This window comes from Antechinus flavipes, chromosome 1, assembly GCF_016432865.1.
Source record: "Antechinus flavipes isolate AdamAnt ecotype Samford, QLD, Australia chromosome 1, AdamAnt_v2, whole genome shotgun sequence".
NCBI lineage: Eukaryota > Metazoa > Chordata > Mammalia > Dasyuromorphia > Dasyuridae > Antechinus > Antechinus flavipes.
This window is the reverse complement of record NC_067398.1, coordinates 545,561,977-545,579,041: the sequence shown is the minus strand read 5'-3', so window position 1 is coordinate 545,579,041 and position 17,065 is coordinate 545,561,977.

The window sequence follows — 17,065 nt, the reverse complement described above, 5'->3', positions numbered from 1 at the left end:
GTGTGACCCTGGGCAAGTCACTTAAGCCCAATTGCCTCAGGAAAAAAAATGTCAAAAACTATTGGAGCCAGAAGATGACCTTATAGGCATGAGGACATAAGGATAGATGATCAGCTGCTAGTTTACATACTGCTGCATATCAAAAACTAACCCCTTGAAGACCTAGAATTTCGCAAAATTTCAGAATTCTCATTGATGTAGTAATCAGTCAACACTAGAAGACAATTATAAAAATAGCTCTCCCACCTCTTGACATAGCCCAGGTAAATTTAAGATACAGGATAAAATATTAATTTCCAATGTGGTCAATGTGTTAGCTTACTGTGCTTGACTATTCTTTATCATAAGGGAGGGTTCTAACTGGGGGAAAAGAGAATCATTGGCAAGTGATAGTGATGTTTAAAAAAACCATTAGTAGACATTTTTAAAAAAAATGTTGGACAGAGTATAGATATTTCTGGGAAACCTGTTGAAGGATAAAACACCAACTACATATTTTCTAGGCGCCTAATAAATCTTTCTAAACAAGTTTAGTCTTCTAGGCTTTTAAAATTGTTTATTTGGCTTAACAGTAGGAAATATGTAGAGAAAACATACGAAAGGATTTAACTCAAGAAAAAAATATGTATGTTTATATGTAGGAAGAATGCAGTGAGAACATTGAGGACAAAAGGGAGAAAAAGAAATATTCAAAAGAGAAATAAAAGGAAGAAATTGAACTTGATTTTCAGCCAGAAAGCTTCTTCTATTTTAGTCTTCCAAACATGATAAAGCATCACAGATTTTCATAATATAAATAAAGAAGTACAAGTAATGAAAAAAACATGGAAATCTTTTACCAATAAGACAAACTCAATTGACCACATATGTAAAATCAGGGAGCTGAATAAGGTAATCATTTAGGTTCCTTGAAGATGTATTGTTATACATGTATTGGTCTATCTGCCATCTGGAGGAGAAGGTGGGGGGAAGGAGGGGAAAAATTGGAACAAAAGGTTTTGCAATTGTCAATACTGAAAAATTACCCATGCATATATGTTATAAATAAAAAGCTATAATAAAAAAGATGTGTTGTTATATAATAAGTCAAAACAAGTAATCATTATGTTAGATATGCCTAGGATTGAATGCTAGAATCATTGATCCTTAGCATAAAGATGGATTTCATAGGCCCACTTCACAATAAATCCTCCTTTGACCATCTCTTAAAGATGATCATGTGCCTTTTTTAGTCATTTCCAGTCATAGATAAATCTCTACTTTTCTAAGCATGTTCAAGAATGTTTATTTCTCAATTCTTTCAGGACTCTATGTGTTGTGGCCAGGAAACTTGAATATATTTAGAGTTGATAAGTATTCTTGTAATATTTCCTCATTCCCCAGGTTTCTCCCCATTCTCACCAAAAAAGGAGTATTTACTAAAATATATTCCAATGATGGCTCATAAATCACACACACACGTAAGGAATTGAAATGAATATTGGATAAATTTACCAGCTAGAATGTTCCAACAAAAGAAATTAAGCTTCTTATCTTAAATTTACATTTTTTACTCTTATACAGCATTAATAAGAGAATTATTCTATTAGGAGTATGAATGAAAATAAACCTTGGAGATAGGAATGGAAGTTAAAACCAAGATCAAGGAAAGCCTAGCAATAAATGACAGCAGGCTATAACTGAGGAGGACCCAGATACTAGTGATTTCTTATTACTTGTATGACTTTCTATGCATCAGTTTACTCATCAGTAAAATTAGTGGGTTAATTTAGATAATCTCTAGATGTCCCATTCTAAAAGTATGATTCTAAGACATGATTGGATATTAGAAGCCTGGCCTGCAATTAGGATTCAGAAAGGAATAAAGTACATGAAATCAAAACACTGATTTAGAAACCAGATAAGCAGTTAAGTTGTGCTTGATAATTGATCATCAAAGTTGATGCCAAAGATGATCTGCATTAATAAAGGTAATAGTTCAATTTTTAATTTTTAGAATATGAAAAGGGAGATGATGCTGAGCTCTTTCCTAAAGTATGTTAAGCCAAGCATGGAAGAAAGTGGGGCAGACAGAAGCAAGATCATGAAAGTGAAAGAAATAAGGACCATATAAAGTTCAGGGAAAATAGTCAGAAGTCCCTGAGAAGAACAACAGGAGAAGAGAGAAAGTCTTTGAGATTCATGTTAGCAGCAATTTTCTCTAATTGTTTCATACCAATTTATCTCATTTTACCATTATTGTTATCATTAAGTTGTGTCATTAATGATTCTTTGTGATCCCATTAGAATTTTCTCAGTAAAGCTAATAGTTTACCATTTCCTTCTCCAGACCATTTTACAGATGAGGAACTAAGACAAACAGGGTTAAGTGACTTGCCCAGGGTCACCCAGCTTATAAATATCTGGAGATTCATGAAGATGAGTCTTCCTGATTTCAAGCTCAGTGCTTTATCCATTACACCATGTAGCTGCCTAGCATCTAGCATTCACAGTGTTAAATTATTTGAGAAGATAAAAACATTGTAAACATACCAAATTTTCAGTCTATAACTGGTTCCTCAAGTTTGACTATCTTATCAACACTAGTGATCATTTGAATCAGTTGAACTTAAATTAACAGAGCAAAAGAAATAACAAGCAGGGTTTGAATAGGAATCAAAATGTATTATCTTTATCAAAAATATCCAGATGGGCAGATTAGCAGATATGGAAGGAGTATGAAAACTTCATGATGTATATCAAAATTCAAATAACTGCTTTGACTTGCAACAACTTGTCAGGTTTAAACATGTTCAATTCTTTCATTCTGCTGATGTCTACAAACACTGTGTTCTGTATAAGTTTTAAGACATATATATATATATATATGTATATATATATATGTATATATATATATATATTATGCCCACTGAAGAGTGGCAACAATTATGGCATGTGTCTGGGTCTATGATTTAGAAATGGAAATAAGAGATTTAGAGGAATTTAATTTCAGGTTGGACTGAGAATGCCAAGCTCAAGCACCTGCCAAATTTGGCAAATGGGCTGATGGAAAGAGATTGGAGTTGTATATATATTCTGATTATGGCACCTTGAAAAGAATTTTTTATTGCCTCTATCAAGTAGGTTAGTCTACCTTTCTTTTCCAAGAAAGATTATACCTAATATGTGAAAACTGATTTTCTCCCTTTTTGTATCCACAATTAGATAGTTCTATCTATCCAGTCTCTCACCTGAGCTTCATATCTCTAATCACTAATCACTTCTTAGATAATCCATATGTATTTCAAACTTAATATGTCCAAAACAGAAATCATTCTTTTCTTCCAAACTCCCCCATATCTATTGACTGACATTCTTTTGAGTCATTCAAGTCTGAAATCTTTCCATTTCTACCACCTTCCTCCTTACTATGGTATCCAGTCAGTTGCCAAGTCTAATCTATTTTGTCTCCACATCTCTCTCTTTTGTGTCTTTCTGTCTACTGATCCAGCCAGCTACTCTACTTCATGCCCACATTTAACCTAGACTCTTACTTGATTTTCCTACCTCAAGTTTTTTAGCTTTTTCAATTTATCTTCCATATAACTGTCAAAATGATATCCCTAAAGCACAGGTCTTACTGCTCACACTTCTTTGCTCCATAAACTCCAGTGACTCCCTATTATTTCTAGAATCAAATATTAATGCCTTCATTAGCATTTAGATATCTTTACAATCTAGTTCTGATGAACCATTTCAGATTTATTATATATTATTTCACTTCACATATCTTTTGTCCCAGCCATCTTCCTATGTCTCATACATTATATGCAAACTCTTGTTTCCTTCCTTTTCACATTATAGAATTTATTTCCTCCTCATCTTTGCCTTTTAGGGCTATTATTTCCTTAAAAGCTCAGTTCAAGTGCTACTTTCTACATGAGATCTTTCCTAATCCCAGAAGCTTTTACTTCTCATTCAAAATGTTATCTGATCTTTATTTTTATATAATATGATATATGTATGCATATTCTCTCTTCCATTAGATTGAAAGGTGCCTGAGGACAGACTATTTGCTTTTATCTTTATATCTCCAGTACTTTGCATAGTACCTGGTACATAGTACGTTCTTAATAAATACTTGATGATTGATGGGTCAATCTCTGTAGAAACTTTTTGAGGTGCTTTATCACCAAAGTGTTATTTTCATTTTAGAGATGAGGAAATAGAGATTCAGAGGTTAAGTAATTCAGAATTAAAGCCCAGATTTGTTCTGACTCTCTTCCCATGACGCCACAGGGCCTCCTTTTTTATTCTGGTCCTTTCTTGACTACTTGGCCTGAATTTTGATGTGGTTTGCTCTATAGCTTCATTGAATAAGATCCACCTGCCCCTAACTATGTCTATATTTTTTCTCTTTCCTAGATTCTTCAACACTTGTTTCAGTTCTACAACCCTTCCTACAAACCTGCTTCCCTTCCTGACTGAGAGATTCACTGTTTTTCTTACATTTCTTTCATTCATTTATTATGCCAAAATTAAGAAATACCCAATAAAATTAATTTTCCATAGACATTGTGAACAAAAGGAGAGGATGGTTCATAAAATTATGGATCTCTATTACAAAGAACTTGTTTTTTTTAAACTAATAATAAAATTGGGAGGGAGTTCAGAAATTGGAAGAAAATTGCTATGAGGTTAATCATTTTGTCAGAAGCACTTGGTTTTGCAGCCTTCATTATGGAAGTCAACTTGTAATTTAATTTGTTTAATTAAATTTTAATGATTTAATTAAAAATAAACTTATAATAAATTTATTATGTAACTTTTAGAATTGTTCTGCCTGACCTGTGATTTCTTCCAGACTCCCTCTTATTCTTATTCCCCCTCCCTCACTTCAACCCAAGTCTGTCCCTGTGTTTAAATCTGTTAGTGAAGGTTAAGAGGAATCTAATCTCCTACTCAGGGAACTTGGAAAATTCAGAATAAGGTTAACTATTTTGAATAAAAATTTGGATTAACTATGTGCTATACTGGGGAGCCTGCTATAAAGTCAAAAATGCCCACATCCATAGTCTACTTCTTGATACTTACCAGCCATTATAAAACTTTGCATATCCATTGATCCAGCAATACTACTACTAGGTCTATATTCCATAGAGACCAAATATAAGGGAAATTATCTGTTTGTATAAAAACATTTATAGCAACTCTTTTTGTGGTAACTAAGAATTGGAAATTGAGGGCCATCAATTGGGGAGTGACTGAATAAGGAGCTATGTGATGATTGTAATGAAATAAAATGAGTGAATAAAATTAAACGAAAAACGATTACACTATTTTAAGAAGTGAAGAACAGGCTGATTTCAGAAAAAGTTGGAAAGTTTTACATGAAATGATGCAAAGTGATGTGAGCAGAACCAGAAAAATTCTATACATAGTGCCAGCAACACTGTACAAAGATCCATTATGAATGACTTAGCTTTTCTTAGCAATACAATGATTCAGAACAATTCCAAAGGACTCATGATGAAAAATGCTCTATTCCCCTAGAGAAAAAACTGATGTCATCTGAATATAGGCTGAAACATATCATTTTTCATTTTCTTTATTTTGTGTTTGATTTTTCTTGTATAAAATGACTAATATTTAAATGTGTTTTACAAGATTGCACATGTAGGTAAGAGAAGGGGAGAGAAAATTGGAATTCAAAAAAAAATTAAATGAATGCTAAATTGTAAGATAGCAGTGCTCTATGTAAAGATGCTTGCAAATAGCCTCTTTTTGTGGGAGCTCAGATTTATCTCAAGCATAGTCTGTGTCTTCAAATTGCCAGTCATCTCTTTTATACCTACTTTCTCTGACTTTTAGGTTATATGTAATTAGTAGCAAGATATATTACTCTGGCTGGGTCACTGTTAATATACTGCTCTCTGTATTTTATTTTTTAAAGTAAATAAAATAATAGAATAAAAAATTAAATAACTTGTCCAGAATGTAAAAGCATTATACAAAATGCCAAGATAGGGTTGGGTATTGGCCTGAATATGTGGCAGATTATATTAGGAGGAGCACACAAAAAGGCTGTGTGATAAGTAGAAATAAAGGTGCATTCCCTCAAAAAAAGAATGTAAAAAAAATCTTTACTTAAAAAAAAACCTATTATTTAAAATTTTAAAAATACTCAGCAGCCTTGTGACTATAAGGCAGTCACAAATTCTGAGCCTTACTTAGTCCATACATCTGTGAAATAAAAATGATGATAATGGTTAGTTCTTGTCCTTCACATTTGAAGTGAAGCAAAATGACAACACTATGTTGAGGGTCAATGAACAGTGTGTCCAACTGTGGCGGATCAGAATAATACATGCTCGGAAGACTCTACTGCAGGTCAAGCACAGATAGTTTATACAACCTTTGGAATGAAGGTGTCTTTAAATTTGCACATCTAACAATCCTTTGAGCTACCACAATTCTGCTTTTCAAGTTAAATAACTTACCATCAGTACAGTAACTGTCCTTGATATCATTTTTGCCCTGCAGCATTGCTGAAAACGTCATTGCTTTAAAAAGCAAAAACCAAAAAAAAAAAAAAAAAAAAAAAAAAAACAAAAAAAAAAAAAAAAAAACAAAGAAAACATGGGAGCAACTAAATTACTGTTGTTTAGAGAAATGCAAATTAAAACCTTGTTGTTGTACACCTCACATCTATCAGATTGGCGAAAATAATTGAAGAAGATAATAATGAAGGTTAGAGGGAATGTGAGAAAACTGAGACAAGAATGCATTATTGGTGGAGTAGTTCACTGATTCATTCATTCTGAAGCGTAATTTAGAACTATGAAAGAGCTATCAAACTGCATATACTTTTTGATCCAGCAGTGTCACTACTGGGTCAGAACCCCAGAAATCGTACAAAAAGGGAAAAAGATCCACAAGCACGAAATTCTTTGTGCTAATTCTTTTTGTGGTGGCAAGAAATTGGAAATTGAGTGAATGACCATCAGTTGGAGAATAACTGAATAAGAATAAGAACAAACAAATAAAAAGAATAAGTGAATGTAATGGAATATTATTGTTCTATAAGAAATGATGAGTAAGTTGATTTCAGAAAAGCCTGAAAAGACTTACATAAACTGAGTATATAATTTAGGCATCAAAAGTGATTCTATAAATAAATTAGGAGAGCAAGGGATAGTTTACTTCTGAGATCTTTGTAGAGGGGAGAAATTTATGGCCAAAAAAGAACTAGAGAACATTATGAAATGCAAAATGGATAATTCTGATTACATTATTATAAAGTTTTAGCACAAACAAAACCAATGTAGCCAAGCTGGGGAAAAATTTATAGCCAATGTTTCTGATAAAAGACTTCATTGCTAAAATATATAGAGAACTGTTTCAAATTTATAAAAATGTAAATCATTCCCCAATTGATAAATGGTCAAATGATATGAACAATTTTCAGATGAAGAAATTAAAACTATCTATATTTCTATGAAAAAATGCTCTAAATCACTATTGATTAGAGAAATGCAAATTAAAACAACTCTGAAACACCACCTCATACCTATTAGATTAGCTAAGATGGCAGGAAAAGATAATGATAAATGTAAAGAGGGATGTGGGAAAAATGGGACATTAATGCATTGTTGATAGAATAGTGAACTGATCTACTCATTCTGGAGAGTAATGTGGAACTATACCCAAAGGGCTAGCAACTGTGCATACCCTTTGATTTAGTGGTGTCACTACTGGGTCTGTATCCCAAAGAGATCCTAAAAGAGTGAAAAGTACCCACATGTGTCAAAATATTTGTAGCAGCTCTTTTTGTGGAGGCCAAGAATTGGAAAATGAAGAGATACCCATCAATTGGGAAAGGCTGAATAAGTTATAGTATATGGAAGTAATGGAATTATTATTCTATTTAAAATGAACAAGATGATTTTAGAGAAGCCTGGAAAGATTTACATGAATTGATTCTCAGTGAAGCAAGCAGAACAAGGAAAGCATTGTACATGGCAGCAATAAGATTGTGTGATGACCAACTGTGATGGACTTGGCTCTTTTCACCAATGCAATTATTCAATACAATTCCAATAGACTTGCTATTATTGTATAATTGTGTGTTTTCCTGGTTCTGCTTGAATAAGTTATGATATATGAAAGTAATGGAATGTTATTGTTCTATTAAAAATGATGAACAAGCTGATTTTAGAAAGGCTTGGAAAGATTTACATGAACTGATGCTGAGCAAAACAAGCAGATTCAGGGGCAACAAGGTGACGCAGTAGATAGAGCACTAGCCCTAAAGTCAAATCTGGCCTCAGACACTTAACACTTCCTAGTTATGTAATCTTGGGTAAGTCACTTAACCCCAATTGCCTCAGGAAAAAACAAACAAACAAGCAGAACCAGGAATACATTATACACAGTAACAGTAAGATTGTGCAATGATCAACTATGACAGATTTCATTCTTTTCAGCAATTGAGTGATCCAAGGGAATCCCAATAAACTTTGAATGGAAAATGTCATCTGCATCCAGAGAAAGACCTATGGAGATTGAAGGGTGTGTGTGTGTGTGTGTGTGTGTGTGTGTGTGTGTGTGTGTGTGCGTGTGTCTGTGTCTGTGTGTGTGTGCTAATTAGCCCAAGAGTTTTTCTAGGAGAAGTCATTGTACTGTGTTAATTAGTCTAAGAATCTTTTCTAGAAAAGATTATAGTAATGCCTGTATGTATTAGCCCAGGAATCTTTTCCAGAAGAGATCATTGTAGTGTTTTATATGTGTGTGTTCGTCTGTGTGTGTCTGTGATCTGTAGAATCAATCTACAAGGTCCTAAAATATGAGGAGGGTAGGCACAAACAAATATGAAACCGTTGACCACAATTCTAAATGGGATAACAAAGTGCTGCTTTGTGTTTTTACTTGTTTGTTTCTTTAAACTGTAGACTTAAAGCAAAGATAAAAACATCCTATTCATACCTTGATCCATTCCTGTGTTGTTTGACATTATATGAAAGTAAATCTGATAAATTCATAAAGTCTTTTAAAAGAAAAAAGAGAGGACTAGGGTATATCACTAGATAGGTGGCACAGTGGAATTAGGAAAACATGAGTTCAAATGCAGCTTTAATCACTTCTTAGTTGTGTGACTATTTAATCTCTGCTTCAATTTCCTCATTTGTAAAATAGAGTTAATAACAGCATCTAGCTGCCAGTGTATTACTGAGGATCAAATGAAATAATTGTGGATCACAGTACAATACTTGGAACATGATAAGTATGATATAATTTTTTTTCTTTTTGTTTTCCTCTTTACTTTTAATTTATGGCATAAAACATTTTGCAATTCTATCCATGTTTTTCTTATTTTATTTTTTATTTTCATTTATTTTATTTTATTATTACAGCTTCTAATTTACAAAACATATACATGGGTAATTTTTCAATATGGACCCTTACAAAACCTTCTGTTCCAACTTTTCCCCTTCTTCCAACCATCCCCTCCCCTAGATGGCAGATAGTCCAATACATCTTAAATATGTTAAAGTATATGTTAAATCCAATATGTGTATACATATTTATACAATTATCTTGCTGCACAAGAAAAATCAGATCTAGAAAGAAAGAAAAAACCCGAGAAGGAAAACAAAATGCAAGCAAACAATAACAGAAAGAGTAGAAATGCTGTGTTGTGATCCACACTCATTTCCCATAGTTCTCTCTCTGGGTGTAGCTGATTCTCTTCATTACTGAACAATTGGAACTGGTTTGAATCATCTCATTGTTGAAGAGAGCCACATCCATCATATAGTCTTGTTATTGCTGTGTATAATGATCTCCTGGTTCTGCTTATTTCACTCAGCATCAATTCCTGTAAGTTTCTCCAGGCCTCTCTGAAATTATCCTGTTGGTCATTTCTTACAAAACAATAATATTCCATAACATTCATATATCATAATTTATTCAGCCATTCTCCAATTGATGGGCATCCATGCAATTTCCAGCCACCACAAAGAAGGCTACCACAAACATTTTTGCACATATGGGTCCGTTTTTCTTCTTTAAGATCTCTTTGGGATATAAGCCCAGTAGTAACACTGCTGGATCAAAGGGTATGCACAGTTTGATAACTTCTATCCATGTTTTTCTAAGTTCACTGAGTTCATCATTTTTTATAACACAGTAGTATTCCATCATAATCATATACCATGATCTGTATACATACACTCAACTGAAGGGTAACTAAATAATAATATATATACAATATACAAAAAGTTGCAATAAACCTTTTTTCTTTTATTCTTTTCCTCTTTTAAATAGGCCTTAATTGGGGAGTAAAATATTAGTTTTCTTAAGTATGAAGTTCTAATTACCTAAACCTAGTATGTTATTTCTGAATTTGCATATTTGTTTTTCCTCATAAGTAAGCTATAGGAAACCTGCTGTTATGGTTTATAATGCGTGAAAGACAAGGTTATGTTAATTAATGCTTGGAATGACCAATGTCTTCTAGTTCTTTTCTCAAAGAAAGCCTTTATGACATGAAGTGTTTGTGTGAGACTATACAAGTCATTGGCCTTTTTTTCTTCTAAACTATATATTTTTCAACTTACCTTTTGCTGTTCTCACCTTTGTATTGAAATTATCAAGTTTCAAACATACTTTGAATTAATTTAGTGTCTTATCAAGTTTTCAGTAGAATTTCTCTGCAACAGATGTTGACAAAACAGCAGCACACATAAGGTGGCACATGCTATTTTCAAGGAGGTATTTTTGGTAAATATTTCTTATGAATACTGTGATACAGGATAGCCAAATATGCCATGGAATGAAAGTTGTTGCTTTTAGATATTCAATTTTTTTTTAAAAGCAGCTCTACCAAGTCCTTTATTTGCCTCTACAAGGAGTAACTATGTGTTGTCCTACCATCTGTCTGCAATTTCTTTTTGTTTTCTGGTTTCATTTGTAATAAGAATGACAAGATCCACCATTAGTTATTGGATAAGGATTTATTCATTTAGCTCATTCTACAAGGCTTTAGGTACTTGGTACAATATCTATCACTTGAAGTAAAAAATAAATAACAAAGTAGTCTTTGCTCTTCTGGTTACATTTTATAGGGGGAAAGTATAGGAACATAGGGAAGTAAATACATAATCAATTGATTAAAAACTTATGTACTTAATAAATTATTATCTGACTATGCTATCTACTAAATTCAAGTTGAACCAATATTTGAAATCCATACAAATTACCTTATTTTTCAAACTTTGTCCCCCCCAACTCTTTAGTCAAGTGAGTTTTAGTGCTTAAACTGAAACAGAGAATAGTTAATTCTTAATAGAAAAAGTCAAATAATCCTGACACAAAAGAAATTTTTGAGGCACAGCTTCAACAGTAATTTACAGAATAATTGCAAAAACTAATTCAGATGAAACCTTTGAACCTTAAGGAAATGAAGGAATTTCTCTCTTTAATCATCTAACTAACTAACTAACTATATATATATATATATATATACAAAAATTATGTAAATAAGGGGACAAATGAGGTACTCTAATAAATTTTCCTCCTCCCCTACCTCCACTAATTAACTGTTGGTAGAATTGTGAACTGATCCAATCATTTTGGAGAGCAATATGGAATGATACTCCAAGAGTTATTAAACTGCCTATATCCTTTAACTCAACTATACCACTACTAGGTCTATTCCAAAAATGATTATGGAAAAAGAAAAAAAACCTATGTCTAAAATATTTGTAGTAACTCTCTTTGTGGTGGCAAAGAACTGGGAATTGCAATGATGCTCATCAATTGGGGAATGGTTGAACACATTGTTAAAATTGTTATATTTTAAAATTATTTAATATTCAATTGGCCTATTAAGCAAGCCAGTAGTGATTTGGTCAAGTCAAGTCATTGACTCCAACTGGTTTGGGCTGGATGGGCTATTATCTTAAGTCGGTGGTTTTTTCAAAACCATAATATATGAGGGAAGACTCTATTTGCATCCAGAGAAAGAACTGATAAATACTCCAATAATTTCTATCTCTACACAAATGTTTTTCTTCTCATGTTTTAAGCTTGCTTGTCAAAATATGGTTATAAGACCACTAAACAGCTTATGGGACAGCAGTTCTCCAGACAAAGGAAAAATAAGCTAGTTGGATTAGAATCAGAGATACTGGAAAGATTCTTGGAAGGCATTAGTTTTCCAACCTTCCAATCAATTCAGTAATCTTTTATAGAGAAGGTAGCCTTCCTCAAAAGGCATCCCCTGAGAGGGAACTCATTATTTTATAAAGCACAACATTCCAGTTTTAAATAGTTTTAATTGTTAGGAAGGCTTTTCTCATATTACTGTGAAAGTTAAGCTTTGCAGTGTCCAATTATGTTTTTTTCCTTTAGAGACCCAGAAAATAATTCTAATTCCTATTCCTGAAAATAGACCTTAAGTTTTGGAAGGTAACAATTGTGTTCATCCCCATCCCACCTCAATCCCCTGCCACAAATAAACAAACCAATCTCTAGATTAAACATCCCTAGTTCTGTCCCTCAGTGTTTCTTCCTCTTGAAATGGTCTCTCAGCTTCTTCACCATTCTGGTGACCCTCCTTTGATATTAAAGCTTGTTAATCTTCTCAAATATGGCACCTAAAATTGAATATGCTACTCCAGATGGAGTTTGACTTGCACAGAGCTTGATTTGAATGCTTGCTTCTCTATTAACCCTGAGATTGTGGTAGCAGTCACATACATCACACTTCATCTGTGAAAACCTTGGAGTTTTTTCCCCTGAAGGAATTTCCAGAGAGCCAAGTCTCCAACATCAAATAATTTTTTTTTAAATCTTAGTGTGAGATTTAATGTTTATTCCTTTGAAATTCATCTTGTTAGTTTCAGCCCCTCCTTCCAGACTGTTGAAATATTTTTGAATCTTGATTCTGTCATCAAGTGTATTAGTTTTTCCTTCTACTCTTTTAACCCAAAGTACAAGAATGGGAAAAATAAGAACTGAGCTGGAAGGCTAGAAGTTTTATAGATAGTAAGTACTTAATACATGTTTAATTGAATTGAAGCTTAACGTTCTCACTGGTGAGTATCAACAGAGGGTGAAATAATTGAAATAAGTACTAGAATATCCAACTAAAACAAAGGGAAAGTATCAAGTCACTGGAGAAATGAGATCAGCCAGATGAGAGTGAATGAGTTCAAGGCAAAAACTGGGGACTCCAAGATCACAGACTGCTGTTTTTTGTCCCTTAAATTCAATTTAAGTGAAACAGGGCTGTGCAAAGTTAAAAGCCTCACTCCCTCTCCTCTGGAATCATCAGAATCCAATGACAAGGCATAGGTCAGGACAATTGGGCAACTGGTAGACACTCCCAAAGTCACTTAAAAGCAGAAATATCCAGTCAAAAAGTTTAGAAACAAGTAAAAGAATAGGAGAAACAAAGGGCTGTTTGATGTCAGAATCAGAGCAATTCAAGGGGTACTTAGCAAGTTGGAAACTTTAAAAAGATAAACTGAAGTTAGAGGAAATAAGCATTTTAGAATTTTGCAAAAAGTATACTTTGTAGTTTCCAGAATCAATTTATTTTATTCCATTTTGAAAACCAGAGCCATGCTCATCTATCTCAAATCTTCTGACACCTCTCTCAGTAATTTCTCAGAGTATAGGTAATGGTGTCTCAATGATGTATGCACATTCTTGTAGTACCCTGGAATATATTTTTCCAATCAAATTCACTTGGTTTTTTCATATATATGCAAAAAAAAAACCCCAACAAAACCTGATAATACAGGTATATGACACTTTAATTATTGTTTTCAACTTTTTTTTTCTTTTTTTCTCTTGAAAATTGTGGAACCTTATCTTGCTAAAGGGTAGCATGGATAATGAAGCACTATCTATATTAAACATATATGCACCAAGTGGTGTAGCATCTAAATTCTTAAAAGAGAAATGAAGAGAGCTGCAAGAAGAAATAGACAGCAAAACTATAATAGTGGGAGATCTCAACCTTGCACTCTCAGAATTAGATAAATCAAACCACAAAATAAATAAGAAAGAAGTCAAAGAGGTAAATAGAATACTAGAAAAGTTAGATATGATAGATCTCTGGAGAAAATGTAATGGAGACAGAAAGGATTACACTTTCTTTTCAGCAGTTCATGGAACCTATACAAAAATTGACCACATATTAGGACATAAAAACCTCAAACTCAAATGCAGTAAGGCAGAAATAGTAAATGCATCCTTTTCAGACCACGATGCAATGAAAATTACATTCAACAAAAAACCAGGGGGAAGAAGACCAAGAAATAATTGGAAACTAAATAATCTCATACTAAAGAATGATTGGGTGAAACAGCAAATCATAGACATAATTAATAACTTCACCCAAGAAAACAATAATAATGAGACATCATACCAAAATGTATGGGATGCAGCCAAAGCGGTAATAAGGGGAAATCTCATATCTCTAGAAGCCTATTTGTATAAAATAGAGAAAGAGAAGGTCAATGAATTGGGCTTGCAACTAAAAATGCTAGAAAAGGAACAAATTAAAAACCCCCAGTCAAACACTAAACTTGAAATTCTAAAAATAAAAGGAGAGATCAATAAAGTTGAAAGTAAAAAAAATTATTGAGTTAATTAATAAAACTAAGAGTTGGTTCTATGAAAAAACCAACAAAATAGACAAACCCTTAGTAAATCTGATTAAAAAAAGGAAAGAGGAAAATCAAATTGTTAGTCTTAAAAATGAAAAGGGAGAACTCGCCACTAACGAAGAGGAAATTAGAGCAATACTTAGGAGTTACTTTGCCGAACTTTATGCCAATAAATTCGACAACTTAAATGAAATAGAAGAATATCTCCAAAAATATAGCTTGCCCAAACTAACAGAGAAAGAGGTAAATATCCTAAACAGTCCCATCTCAGAAAAAGAAATAGAACAAACTATCAATCAACTCCCTAAGAAAAAATCCCCAGGACCAGATGGATTTACATGTGAATTCTATCAAACATTTAAAGAACAATTAACTCCAATGCTAAATAAACTATTTGAAAATTGTGGGACTTAGAGCACTGGTCCTGAAATCAGGAGGATCTGAGTTTAAATCCAGCCTCACTACTTAATACTTCTAGCTGTGTGACCCTGGACAAATCACAACTCCAATTACCTCAGCAAATAAATAAATAAATAGAAAAATAAATAAAATTATGGGACTTTTATTTGATATTCATTGTTTTTCTCATATTATCCTCCATTGTAACTGGTCCTCAAGTTTTACATGGGCATTCTTATCCATTCCTCATAAACTATAACTTAAAGCATTCTTGTTCTTCCTTTCCCTGGTAGGAGCACATCTTTCTAGTATCATAAGTTATGGTTCAGTACTCAGTGCAGTGCTGTGCCTGAGAGTAGGCATTTAATAAATATTTCTTGTTTTCTTGATTGATTAGTCCAAATCCTCCTCCCTCCATATCTAATTTTAATTCTTCTACACCTAGCAAGCTACCATCTTTTAGTTTATATATACTACCATCTTCTAGTTTCCTAACCAAAGTACCCCTAGAGATAGATTTCAGGTTTTTTTCCTGTAGTGCCATTAATTCACAAGTTTATCAGAAGAATTAGAGATTAATCTGAGGATTTGCTAAGTTCATAATGTTTAATAATGTCTTGATTGTATTTATCATATAGAAAAAGAATAAATTATATATTAGTCATATATATAAGATTCTTCTCTGAATCATGTTCCTATATTAGCTAGCCTTCATGATGGTTATGATTATCCTAGAATAATCCAAAAAAGAAACAAGGAAGCAATCTTCCTTGTTTCTTTTTTGGATTATTCTTCTATTCTGTCAAGTTAAAGTACAGAATGATGCTTTCCCATTATTTTACCTTTTTAAGTAGCTTACATTTAAAATATACAACTGCTTTGTGTAGTACCAAAGAATTAGAAACAAAGTATCTTCTACCAATTGGGGAATGGCTAGCATGCATAGTGAAGTAAGTAGAACTAGGGAAAACAACCTACCCAATTAGTATAATATTATAGATGGAAAGAAAAAAAGAATAAAAAATAAACTGAATGCTATGGGACCATTAATTTATAATGACCAAAAAGTTATTGAATTGTGCATACCCTTTGATCCAGCAGTGTTACGACTGGACTTATATCCCAAAGAAATTCTAAAGAAGGGAAAGGGACCCACATGTGTAAAAATGTTTGTGGCAGCCCTTTTTGTAGTGGCTAGAAACTGGAAATTGCACCGATGCCCATCTATTGGAAAATGGATGAATAAATTGTGGTATATCAATGTTATGGAATAGTATTGTTTTGTAAAAAAATGACTAACAGGTGATTTCAGAGAGGCCTGGAGAGACCTACATGAATTGATGTTGAATGAAATGAGCAGGACCAGGAGATCATTAAACACAGCAACAACAAGAAGACTATACTATGATCAACTCTAATGGATGTGGCTCTCTTCAACAATGACATGATTCAAACCAGTTCCAATTTTTCAGTAATGAAGAGAATCAGCTACACCCAGAGAGAGAACTATGGGAAATGAATGTGGATCACAACATAGCATTTTTATTCTTTTTGTTGTTCTTTGCTTGCATTTTTTTCTTTCTCATTTTTTTTTCCTTTTTGATTTGATGTTTCTTGTGCTGCAAGATAATTGTATAAATATGTATGCATATATTGGATCTAACATATATTTTTACCATGTTTAACATATGTTGGATTATTTGCTATCTAGGGGAGAGAGTGAGAAGAAGGGGGGGAAATTGTAACACAAAGTTTTTCAAGGGTTAATGTTGAAAAATTATCTATGCATAACTTTTTGAAAATTAAAAAGCTTTAATGAAAAAAGAAAAGAAGTACATTTCCCTTTCTTCTTAAAGAAGCAGAATAATATGGATGTCAAATATTGCATATTCTTTCAAAGGAGATTGATTTTGCTAGCATTCTTTTTCTCCCTTTTTTGTTTCAAGGGATAGTTTTCTGTAATCATAATAATGATGGTAATAAAAATAAACTATGTCAATGAAGAA